The sequence below is a fragment of the Lagopus leucura genome, unplaced genomic scaffold (assembly GCF_019238085.1).
Source record: "Lagopus leucura isolate 7727_CA_CO unplaced genomic scaffold, USGS_WTPT01 Super-Scaffold_100043, whole genome shotgun sequence".
In the NCBI taxonomy this organism is placed as follows: Eukaryota; Metazoa; Chordata; class Aves; order Galliformes; family Phasianidae; genus Lagopus; species Lagopus leucura.
The window spans coordinates 3,405,513-3,418,150 of record NW_024962290.1 but is presented as its reverse complement, the minus strand read 5'-3'; the positions used below and the strand labels follow the sequence as shown (position 1 = coordinate 3,418,150).

General features: G+C 50.4%; 1 protein-coding gene across 9 annotated transcripts in view; it reads left to right on the top strand.

Moving 5' to 3' along the window:
* Positions 1-12,638, top strand: part of NFASC (neurofascin) — a 77,058-nt gene that overhangs the window by 5,174 nt on the left and 59,246 nt on the right. For 3 of the 9 annotated variants that reach the window (XM_042884161.1, XM_042884154.1, XM_042884160.1), the window contains exon 1: positions 8,056-8,270. The exons of the other annotated variants lie outside the window; for them this stretch is intronic. The gene's annotated coding sequence lies outside the window, so the exon portion shown is untranslated. Of the gene's footprint in view, positions 1-8,055; positions 8,271-12,638 lie in introns of those variants that run through there. 9 annotated transcript variants of the gene reach the window in all.

The window sequence follows — 12,638 nt, the reverse complement described above, 5'->3', positions numbered from 1 at the left end:
AATCCAACAAAAAAAGCGGGATTGTTGTGGCCAGAAGTTCCTCCTGCTGAACCTCTGGGGGCTTTATTCTGCAATTTCACTCGTCATTTCATACGATTCGAGGTTTAAAACCGCACAGCCTGTGAATGAGGCGCTCGGGTTCCTTGGGCACGGAGCGCTGCCAGGCGTCGGCCGGGGCGGCGCTGCCTGCCGCTGCCGCTCTCCATGGTGCTGAATCGGCTCCATCGCCCCTTCCGGGCGCGGCAAGAAGAAGGAATAACAGGCATAGATTGAAAGCAATGCTTTCAAATGGATGTCGGGTGGGGAGGTGGAAAAAATGGATGGAAGGGTGGTTGGATAGCAGGTCAAGGTGCCTGCTGGAGTTTGAGGAGCGTTTGGGCAGTGTGCTCGGATTTATTGTTTGAATTTAGGGTTGTCCTGTGTGGAGATGGGAAGTGGACTTGCTGATCTTCTTGGGTCCCTTCGAACTCGGGTTTTTCTGTGAAAGGCGCCCTCTCCTTCAAAAGCATATGCTAAGAAGTAGAGAAGGTTACTTGGAAAGGCTGGGCTGTTTCTATCCTCACTGGATGGGTGTTTTCAAGATCTGTGTGGATAAAGTGCTGAGAAGCCTGGTCTGACCTTACAGCTGATGTTGCTTTCAACAGGCGGTTGAATTAGAAGACCTGCTGTGGTCCTTTTCAAGCCGAATTGTTTTGTGATACTTTGCCTTAAGGGTTTCCACCAACAAAAAGCAAAACAGACCCCTTTCTCTTTGTGTCTCTTTGAGCACTTTTTCTCATGTACATAGGCAGACTGCCATCCCTGTATAACTGTGAAGAAGCTTTTATTGGATATTTACATGGCCTGGGGACAGGATGGGGGAAGGGAGAGAAAGAAATTACAGCACTGCTTTCTCACACAACAAACTGAAAAGGTGAAGACCATTCCTGACTCTTGACCCAATCCTGGAAGCTTTACTTATAGACTGCTCAGTTAACGAGGAGCTGCCTGTGCTCTGGTGTATGAGTGGTGAAAATGTCACTGTTCCTCAAGCAATTTAGATGATTAGTACTGGGAGTCAGCCTGCTTCTTGTTCTGCGAGCTCTTAACAGTTCCACAGTAGGGTATGGTACCACCAGCTGCCTTGCATTTAATTACACAGCCCTGTTTGTGATAGCTGGAAGAGTTACTAATATGCCCAACAGCACAGCATGGCTCAGCAGTTGATAAAGACACATCTGTATGCTGAGCTGTACCCTTATTGAGTTAAGGGCATAGAAAAAGCTCTCTTTCTTGCTGTCACTTAAATGGTGTCAGGATTCGTGAAATCTTGCTTTCAGATTCCTAACAGACCCAGCAACAAAGACTGCTTGTTGCGAGCTCATTGGCTTCTGTTTGAATCCCTGTGACGTGTTCACAGATGTGTGCAGGCAAGTGGGAGAGGGAGGGGAGTGAGAGAAGTGAGTCTTTGTAGCCACGCATGTGTGACAGCATGCATGGGACCCGTGAAGCTCCTCAGATGCTTTCATGACGCATCAGCCATGCCCCAGACCATGTTTTGGCGCAGTCATTTTGAGCAGTCTGTCTGCAGTTGAATTGCAAGCCTTGCAGAGTGCCTGGGAACTGAAGTCTTGGTTTATTTTTACTTCCCCCTTTGTAATTTCAGACCGGTGTGGCTAGGTAGGATTTGATGCCCTCAGCAGTGAAGCTGTTTGTAGGGCGTGCACTGAGAAAAATCTCTTGAAAGCTGTATCAAATCAATCTACTTAATAAATTGATAATCCTATTTCCTTCTTCCACTCCATCTCGTAAATTTGGATTTTAACATAAACTATCTAAGGCTGCACGTTCTGTCAAAACAGAAGTCCGTCCCTTGTGCCCAGCGAAGCTGGATTAGTGCATGGGCTGTGCTTATTACAAGGCAAATGTGTGTGCAGTATAAAGTGTCCTTCAAAGTACTGTGTTACATATCCCAGGCTGACATCTCCTACTGACAGACCTGGTACCCAGATGCCAAGGCCAGCAGAGTTTTACTTTCCAGCCACATCAGCAGCTGGGTACATGGCGATGCATTTTGGTTGACCTCGTCTGAAATCTCCTGACCACAGTGACAGCTGTGAGGCTGATCTGGCATGAGCTCAGTACAGCAGACTTCTCTCCAATGCTGCATCTAATGTTCTGCTGTTTCCTGGTGTGCCTCACTACTCTAACCTTTCTTTACAAATTGATCCACCTTTCTACAGTGTTTTGGTTTTCACATGGAGGTGGGACTGGTTCCTATGAGTGCCAGGAGATGAAATGGGGAGACTTTGCTTTCTAAACATTCCTGGCAGGCTCTCTACCCAGGAGATCCTATGTTTGCTCAGCTGTAATGTTTCCTCCTTGCCTTCAGCTTGCTCTGCAGGACAAACAAATGTGATTTATGCTCATGTCCTTAAGATGGCCCTCGTCTGTGACCCACACTAATACATTTAAAAGACAACTTAATCTCAATTAAGAGGGGAGGCATGGACTTGGGTAAGAATAAATAATTCTCTGGTTGCAGGAGGAGGTTAGCTGAACTCAACGGAGTGTCTGGGATCCTCAGTTCTAGGGAAGCATGGCACCTTCCTGGGACTGTGTGCATGCAAATCTGATTCATTCCCAGCTCTCTCCTTGACATCTAGTTACTCCTAACTAGAGAATTAACATGCTCCTCTAGATGTCTCCCAAAAATCATGTTTATAATGGCAGTTATGTAATGCAGAGTAACACAGTTCTTTTGTGAAAATTGGGTTCACTGTAACTCATGAGGTAGAGTGGGGTGGGAGGAGCACAGATCTTGGTTGAAGTCAAAGCAGAAGAGCCTGAGAATGAAACTTAAATGTATTGCCTCTTAGGCTGAGCAAACATGTAATTAACAATAAGATACCAGGGTGGTTTCACAAGGCAGCTAATTGCATTTTCAAATGTCAGCTTGTCGGTTCTTATTTAGTTTCCATTCAATCTGGCCTTTGCCAGAGCACTGTCTGGTTTTAAACAGCATTTCCTCCTCCTTGTGCTGCTGCAGAGTCTTCTTGCTTGTTCTCAGAAAGCTCTGGTAGGACACCTCCATGCTGCTGGCTGTGCTTTATGATGTAGGCTTCTGTTTGCTGATGTCAGGGAGGGAGCTGGACAGCCAGGAGGGATTCCTTGGGTGGGAAGAAGATCGTGTCACTTCTGCAACTTGTTGAATGTACAGCTGATGCATGGCTGAAAAGTCTCTGCTCCTCTGCTGGTCCTCTGGGTATCAACAGAGCCTTTTAAAACTACATCTGTGTAAGGTAAAAGGTGCCAGCATTATCTCCGCTGTGCTCACGGTTTCTGTTGGAGGAGATGCTGCAGCAGGTTGCTGTCATGGGATGGCATTTCACCTACGCTGACCAGCCTGTGTATCATAGGCAGAGATTAGCATCATCCTGGTGTTTGAGGCAGACAGCACAAATGTGGTGTCAGCTCCAGCCACCCGCCACGCAGTGAGCAGCAGCGTGTCACTTTCACTTAGCATAGCCTGGGATGGTGTCCTCACTGCTGACCAGCTCGTTGTGCCTGGCTCAGGCTGTGATAAGCAGGGAAATGGCACTAATGAACTTTTCAGTGTATAATCCCTGACGTGCTTAGGCAGGAGTGGTGTGACTTGTCTTAAGGGCTGCCTGTGGTAGCAGAGAGCATCACGGAGCTAATGCTATCCAGTTAGGGCTTGGATGCTGAGAAGTGCTTGGCACTGCTGTGTGTAGTCATGCTGCAGGTAAGCACTGCCCTCCCTGAGCTGCAGCTGGCAAAGATGCTCAATCAAAGGACCTCCTAGCAGAAAACAGAGCTGGCTTCTGGAAACTCTCATAGGTCTTAAAAAGGCAGGCCTTTAAAATGAGCTGTGTCACTGGATGTTCGTCCCCTTTACCAGCCCCCTGGTTGTCCTTAGTGTGGGGGAAGGTTTGGCCTTCATGGCTGTGCAGAGCCACAGGATGCTTGGGCAAGCAGCACTGGTGTCACTTGGGGATGTGAGGTCCCATGTTGCCCCTTGTTCCCCTGCCCTGCCAGCATGACGCCGTGTTTTCCCTCATGGCATGGTGAGGACGGGCTGGGTGCTGATTTCCAAGCAGGGTCCGTATTGCAAGGGCTGGCCTGTGTTTCTCTTTGTGTCAAGAAACCTTGAGGGCTTCTAAAAGGAAGCACTGGGTTAGCACAGAGTATTTATTCTGTGGCTGCTGAATGCATGAAAATGCTGCCATTGCCTGCCTCAAGTCACAGATGTCAAGCAATTTGCAGCAAATCCTGGTTCTCAGTCAGAAGGAGGTCTTGCAAAATGAAACAGAGCAGGAATGGGGTACGGTACACGCACAGCCACAAAGCTGCGTGCCAGCAAGCAGAAAGCTGCAGCTCTGCAGTGGAAGTGCAGTCTCTGACTATTGTTCAGCAGAGTGGGGTCTGAGCTGAGCTGGCGACGCTCCCTGCTATTGATTCTGAGCAGATGTTGAGATGTGGGAAGGCAGATGGAGCCCCACGGCGCAATTACCTCCCACAATGGGGTGGGCAGCACTGAGCAGATGTCACACAGGGACGTGGTGGCGGCTCAGCTCTGGCCATGGGCTGCTGGGAGCCTTTGCTTGTGAGGTTTGTCTTTGGGATGAACACGGTTCTGGTCTCAGGTAAATGAATCTGGCGCCTGGGTAAAACCCGAATTGTCCTGGTGCTGAGAGGCGCTGCGCAGCTGGGAGCAATGTGTGCCACCGCCTTTCTATTTCTGAACTGCAATCTGTGACAAATCCATAGGCATCTTCAGCATTGGGCTCTAGAGGGCAAAAGAAAGGCTTTTGGAATTTGGCTGCCATCAGCATGTGCTCGTACCTAATTATAGCCCAGTGCTGGCAGCTGTGGCTCCATCCTTCTACTGCCAGGCCGAGCAGCACAGACCCAAGCTCACTTGCTGTAAGAGCATGGGCTGTGTTCTGCTGCTCAGTGTCCTCAGCACTCCATGCAGATGTGTGCTGGGGCTGAGGCCCTATTCTGTGTGTTTTCTGGGGTGTAAGAAACCCTTGGGTCCTGCTTTGCAGCTGGGGATGCTGGAGTGAAGGGCTGCACACTGATGCAGCCAGAGCTGGTGTGCAGTGAGTTTCTAAGCTGGAAAATATAATTGAAATGAGCACATAACTGCCTCTGGGACATTAGGAGTAGAGCAGCAGTGGTTCAAGAACAGGCTAGAGATGTATGAAGCTGTTAATTGGGACTTCTGGAGGGTTTTTAGAATGCAGCCTGAAGAGTTAATCAGGCAGACGAGAGACATCTTCCTCTTGGAGAGGAGCTGAAGGCGAATCACCTCCTCTCCTGTCTCACTTAGGGGTAAGATGAGATTCCTGGGGTCCTGCTCCTTCCTTATGCCTTATCTCTTTGGATAGTGGCAGTCTGAAAGGAGTCCCATAAGGAGGGACAGCAGGAAAAGAATCCTGAGAAACAGCCTCAATACTAGAAAATAACCTTGTTTTTCTTTGTGGTTTCCTTCAGGACAGAAGCAGAAGAGGTGCTCTGTTCATTCTGGTTAGAAACTTGGCTGGATTCTCACCAAGTCTGTGCTGGGAGGGGAGCTGAGGATTTTCCCTGCCCTTGGCTGCTGATTGCGGGCACCCACCCCATAAATGCAGAACCCATCTTCTTTCCAGCAGCTAATTATCCCTGAAATGCAACTGCTTCTAAAGGCCTCTTTGGGATACTGGGAGTGGGGGGGAAGGAAGAACCAGCAGCAGCGATCTCTTCCTGCTCAGTACAAGCCTGTAAGCAATCAGTGGGATTTCAAGGATCGTGAAAAAAGAGCATGGCTCATCTTCCCTGGGGAGCCTCTGCTTGTCCTCATTATTCCCCACCTCCCAGCCCTGCAGCTAGTGCTGTCCCCACCACCAAGCAATAGAGATATTGAGTTAATCCCTGGTGACTTCATTCATCTCTGAGCAGGGATTATTTCTGCTGGCAACCAGCCCTGACTCTGACCACCCGCTGCTGTGTCCCATGGCATGGCTGAGGCCAGCACCTTGTGCAGCCCACCGCTGCAATGTGCTCTCTTTCCAATCCAGCAGCAGCAACCATGATGGGAAATTAATACCCAAGATGCTGGCAGCATCTTGCTGTTGGATGGAGTAGGGATGCTTTGGTTCTCTGTGTGGAACTCCCTAATTTGTCCTATGGGAGCTGTGAAGCTCAGGATGGGGATGGTCAGCAGAGTGCTGGTGGTTTGCTTTGGGGTCAGGGAAGCATCATTAGGGGACGCCACAGGACACTGCAGCCTCACAGCCCTCTGTTGTGTCTGGTTGCTTTGGGATCAGAATGGTTCAGCTGAGGATCTACATCAGGCATTTGTGTAGATTGAATTAATTCACTTTTTCATCTCAGTTCTTACCTATTCAGGGTTTACTCCACGAGATCAAGTTTTAATTTCACCAGAGAGCAGGAAAGCACTGCCTAGATGATGAGGAAAGCAGAGTAACAGGGCACGTGGCTTACTGGGCTTACTGATGAGTTGATGGTCTGTCCAACCTTCATGATTCTATGAATTAAATGAGAAGAATGGGGCTCATGGTTTCAAGTCCGGAGTCCTGCTCTTGCTGTCCCATTGCACTCGCCCCTTATCCTTCTCATTTCCAGCCCCTCCTCTCACTTTCTAAGGGTTGGAAATGTGCTTGGGATTGCTGGCTTGCCCCTGGGCCGTTGCCCAATCTGAATAATCTGGATCAGCAAGGCTGCCCATGTAATTATCTCAGCAGCTATGCTGGGTTAATGAGAAACGCGGCGGTGGAGTCGGGCTGAGATCCGTTCATGGTGTTTACGATGCCCTTTCATGGGGCAGAAAGGATTTGGGGCCTTATTTAGACTGAGTTTCATCGGCCTGTTGTTAAATTAGCTGTCACAAATAATGCACTGATCAGCTCACAGTTATTAGGGCTGTGATTGCTACTGAAGGGTAAGTTTTGCAGCGGTGTTTGGGAGGATTGTGTGCTCTTGTTCGTGGAGATAAGGATGTATCCATTGGCATTGCATCCAGCGAGCTTTAATAGCAGATTCTTGGGAGAGGGGAGCTGTGAAACAATGCTTGCCCTGAAATATTGGGTTCTCAGGGCACCTTTGGGCTCCAGGAGGCAGAACTGAAGTGCTTCCTTATAAAGGTGCTGCTGAGCACTGCTGAAGCTCAGCCCCCAGCTTAGGGACACTGCAGGACAGCCAGGGCCACAGACAGCGCTATCTATGCCCGTTTAATCAGGGAAATGGAAATGGCATTTAAATAAGATGGTAATGAAGTTGTGGATCAGATTGGTCGATTCCTCATTTGAAGATACAAAGGGGAGCTTTGTTTATTTCAGGGGTTTATCACTTCTGTTCTTGCCTGATTAGTCTTAATCTTCTGCTGCCCTTTGCTGGGAACCCCCCATCTCTATTCTCTGCAGAAGTCCATATGTAAGTTTGTGTACAACCCTCCAGGGAAATCAGGCCACCTATATATCATTTAGTGACTTCAGACAATTAACCTAACAAAGATTCCCCTCTCCCCGCCTCCTTCCCCCATCTGCTTCCTAATTACCAGTGGAACTGGGATGCAGGCTGTGCCCATTTCTTTAATTAAATCACCTCTCTGCAATGTTTGGTGCTCGCCTCTTTAAAGGCTGGGATTTGCTGCTGAGGGGAAACAGTAAAAAGCAGAATGGACCATGAAGGCAAAGGAGCCTGAAAAGTATATGAGGTGCAGATTTTGGGGCTGGAATGAAGAATTATTTCAATCTTTTTCTTACCTTGGATCACAGTGGTGGATGTGAACTCTGACCTGAGAGCTCAAAGCGTGTTCTCAGTGCTTTCCTCCCACAGCTGGCAGCAGCATGGGCCAGGGAAGGAGCGTTTCTGGGAGGGGAGAGAGCTCCCAGCTCCCCATTCAAAAAAGGAATAATGCACACGTCCCTGTATGCTGGTACAGGCTGTCCTGCCCTCCCCTCCGTGGGTACGGCTGCACCCAACCACCCCCATCCCAGGGGAAAGCGTTTCTCCCTCAGCAGCCGGAGTCTGGCTGACAGAAAAGCACTGAGCTGCTGGAGGTGCTGTTAATTAATGCAGGGCAAGGCTGGTTCGGGCTGTATTGAAACCTGCTGGGAGGTAATTACCAGCTCGCTGGCTCTGAATGCCTTCGGTGCGTGGTGATGCTGTGCGATTTGAGCTTGCAGCTGATGCTGTGCGCTGCATCTCAGGCTTGAGCGTCGCAAGGACCAAAGAAACTGCCCAGCTGCGGTTCCAGTGATGCAGTAAGTGATTCAGCAGAAGGTGGGGAGCCAAGCAGCATTGCTCTATTTGCGCTCCCATGCTTGGGTGTTGTGGCGCTGCTGTTTTGTGGTGTGTGGGATGGGTGCATTGCAGCCCGGTGGGTGTGATGGGGTGGTTTGGGGGTGGGATATTGAGCACATAGAGGCTCACGGATGGTGTGTGCTCAGGAGGAGTTTGCAAGAGCTTGGTTCTGCAACACGCTTTGTGCTTGCTTGTTCTACAGGGGGTTAAAAGCTCAGGGTGAGTTTTCATTGTTTTCCAGCCACAGCTGGTGGAAGGACAGAAAATCCTGTGCTGTGCATGGGAGTGTGTGCCCTCCTTCCTGGCTTCCCTTGTTTGGCCTTTGCACTTTTAGGCTTCATCTTGTCCTTTTGCAGTAACCATCATCTCGGCAGCATCCTTGTTTTTTGGTCAGGGCTGTGGCTACAGAAGGGGGTTCTCTCCTGAAATCCCTCTGGTGCTGTGGGACTGGGAACAGCAGAGCTGAATCTGAGCATCGCTCAGATCAGTGCATTGGGTGCTGAGGCTCCTTGGGACTCACCTCACCCTTCAGCATCCTCATTGCTTTGGTTTCCTCAGCTGCGAAATGAGATGCTGCTGCTTGCAAAGGAGGGGGGAAATAGTGCTGAAATAGTGGTGAAAATGCTTTGAAATCTCTGGATTGGAAGCTTCTGTCTGGTACCGGGGAGCTCTGCTCTCTGAGGATGTCACATAGCTCTCAGCAGGGCTGGAACAAAAGGAAACTGCATCTGGGAGCAGCAGCCGGTGGTGCTGACAGCCGGGATGTGGGGACAGGCCCCGGCTGGCACCGAGCCCCCTCCCTGCTGTTGTGGGGGAGGGGGTGGCAGGGGACAGAGTGGGCAGTGTCCTGCACCGCAGCTCCTGCCTTATTCATGGGGGAAATCCAACGAGAGCGAAGAGGGGAGAGTTGGGGTTGTTAACAACTGCTATTGTGCCTTCTGCTGCAGGGATGGGGTGGGGATTGCACAGCCCTGTGCCAGGCAGGACTGTGGGTGGGGGGGGGGGATGAGGGAAGGATGCTCTGCAATGCCGGTGGGAATGGAAGGCATTGAGCTGGGAAACCGGTGGTGAGAGGTGGAGGAGCCTGAGAATTCGGGAGGGGCAAAGCAGGTCTGAATGTGGGAAGTGAAGGTAGGATGCTCTGCCCTGGGAGCAGATTGATGGAGATGGGATGGAGGTGATGTTTTGGGAAAGCTTCCTGAGGAGGATTTTCTCCTCCTCAGGCTTTGCTGTAGGATGGGCTGGAAAGTCTGCCTGAGATTCCCCAGGGCACCAGGAGAATCACCTTGTGGCAGGGCAGGGCTGAGCTCTGTCCCCATCATTTTGGGCTGTGCAGCACCTGACTGCCTCACTCACTGCCTGCTCTTCTTACTGCCTGTTTTGTCGGCACTGGGATGCTGTAAGGACGAGTTAATCTGTTTCTCACATATATGATCACAGCAGCTTTTGACTTTCCCAATTTCCATCCCTTCCCAACTTACGCAGGGATGACGCGTGGCCCCAACCCCCCCTCATTGCTGCTCTTAGGGCCGGATGGCAGCAGCCCGTCCCTCTGCTGGTGGGAACAGCAGCCATCACCAGAAGTACGTGCACCATTGGGTTCGATTAGGATGCTCCTCTTTTAGCACGGAGCTTTAGTGCAAGATCTGGAAGTGGGACAAGAGATTTAGTGCAAGATGCTGAAGTGGTACTCTGGCTATTCGTGCTATTAAAAAGCCTCTTGCAGAAGGAGACGGTGGATCTGCAGTGCTTGGGTGCATCCCTACGGCAGCCAAGTGTGTCCTGCTCCCTCACACAGTGCTGTGCTTTTGTTTGGGTCTGGGCTGTGCCCAAGTGTGAGGGATTTTGTTCCATTGGTGGCCTCCTCAAACCCAGGGCACAGGCACTGAGCCCCAGGGTGATGGCAGGAGGCATTAAAGCAATGGGAGGAGGTATTAAAACACCCTGCAGCCCCCGGGCATGAATCAGGTTTGGAACTCCTTGGGGAGGTGATAAGTGTCCTTTTCCACTAACTGCACAGAGCGTTTTCATTACTATTTAATGGCAGGCTTTGTCTGCTTTGCTCAACCCCTCCTTGCTGGGGGCTGTTGGGCTCTGGAGGCCCCCAGAAGGCATTCAGAGGAATGCAGGAGGCTTGCTGGTGACCTGGAAATCTGCCTCCCTGCTCGCCTTCAGCTGGACCTCAGCGCTGTGGTACGTGAGGAGGATGCTGCACTTTGCTTCTCCCTTCCTGGCTCATCAATGCACCCTTTCCTCCCAGTGCTGTTCCAGTTGGTGACACAGCCCTCAGGGCAGGATGATTAGGGTGTAATAGCAGCCAGGTTGCTCCGGAGATGGTGTGTCGAGTTGTATGCATCAGCCTCACCTGTCTGTTGCTGTAATTTGATCTGATTTAAAATGAAAGCCTCTCAAAAGGTTGGCTGGGAAACCTATCCTAATAGCTTCGATAGCAACAGCAGTGTTCGCTGCTGGTTTGTTTTCAGTGTGTTCCATGAGGCATCTGCTAGGGATTGTCTTCATGGACCCACAGCCGCCTGCAGATCAGACCCCATGCATGTAGCTTGAGTCTGACACCTCCCTCCCTCCTGCTCACGAAGCATCTCAAGTTGGGAATACAGGAACCAGAGTTTGGGGGGAAGCCCAGCTTTGCCACCTTTCATGTTTTTCCTTCCATCCCATAACCGTGCGCTGCAACCTCAGCAGTGAAAGGCAGCTCAGAATGACACCCCATGGCTCACACTGAGCCATCGGCAGCATGGGGTGGGAAGGACACAATGCACAGAGCTTTCCCATGGCCCTACAGCATGTCATTAGCAAATGGGATGGGGACAGGAGTGCGTAGGGGCTGATGTGAAGAGATGATTGCTCTGCTGGGACTCGAAGGATGGCAAATACATTTCCACGCCATCTCTCTCTGTAGGAAGAATTTGCATAAAAGTGTATAGGAAATAATTAGCATAAAGTGGCTGTTGGATGTGGGATGGGTTCCCAGGAGGGGATGGCTGCTGGCTCTGCCTGTTAGGGCAGAAGGAAAGGGAAAGGGGCTCCAATTCATAGGGCTGAGAACACCGGGAAGGCTGGTTGGGCTGTGGTGGGAATGGGAAGGAGACCCTTGGATTCCCGACCACCATATGAGCAGCAGAATTCAGTCCTTCCTTTGGGACCAAACGCTCTTTCCTTTTCCTTTTTTACTTCTGAATGAATGGCCTTTTGCTAAGGGGAGCTGAGAGCAATGTCCTCTGCCTGGCTGCTCCAGACAATCCGATCTCATAACCTAAAAACAAAACAGAACATACACGAATGCCTCTATTCTATCAAACCCTATTTATGCACTAAGAAAAGAAGGTGTATGTTAAGATGTGCTGTGTCTAAATTGGGAGGGAGGAGCCTATGGGGCTGTTGTAGCTCTCGCTAATTGCTCATGAATAATTTTTGAGGTGGGGACCACGCTCCCCTCCTTCCCACAGGCGTTTGCATGAGTGTGGGTTGCCATGGGCACACACTGGGATGCAAAGCGCTGCTCATGGAGAGATGGCAGCCCTGGACCTGCTGCTCTGATCCCTGTGTGCTGTGAGTGCCTTTAGTGCTGCTCCTGCGTGGAAATCCCCATTTATTAAAGACTCTGAGCTCACATCTCTCATCTTTCTCGAGGTGTGAAGCTTTTGCTAGTGCAAAGTTGCGAGCTGAGGTGGCTGCTTGGGGCTCAGTGCTGCTGTATATGATGCTGTCCATCTGTTTGCTGAGATGCTCGCAGTGCAGCTCAATGAGGTGCTGGATCCACGCTGTGTTTATCCCCCCAGTTTTGCTCCTCGCTTTAAACTGACAGCAGTGGCAACCTTTGCATCCGGTCCCACGGCATCCTCCCAAATAGCAGCCTTCCCAAAGAAAGGATGCAAAGAACACAAAGGGTTACAGCTGCTGCAGGTTTGGGCTGGCTCCCCGAGCTCTGAGCGAAGGCTGGAAGGCAGACATTATGGGAATTGTATGCATGCCTGAGCGGGAGGGAGGCTCTGACTGCTTGGCATCCACTTGTCACATGGTGTGTGTTTGGATGCCAGATGACGGCTCCTGAGGTTGCTACCCAGAATAGATAGTTGCTTGTTCTTAAGCTAATTGCACCCATTCAGCCGTTCGCAAATAACAAAGTGCCAAACTTTCTCTGTTCTGAAAGATTCCTGGAAAATGCCTGATGCTTTCCATTATGCTTTGCAAAGAATGTTGTTGGGTTTAAAAAAAAAAAAAAAAAAAAAGCAACCCAGCAAAAATCAACAGCTGCTTGTAATTGCAAGATCATAAAAAAGAGCATTTCATGAGCAGCGGGGGGGGGG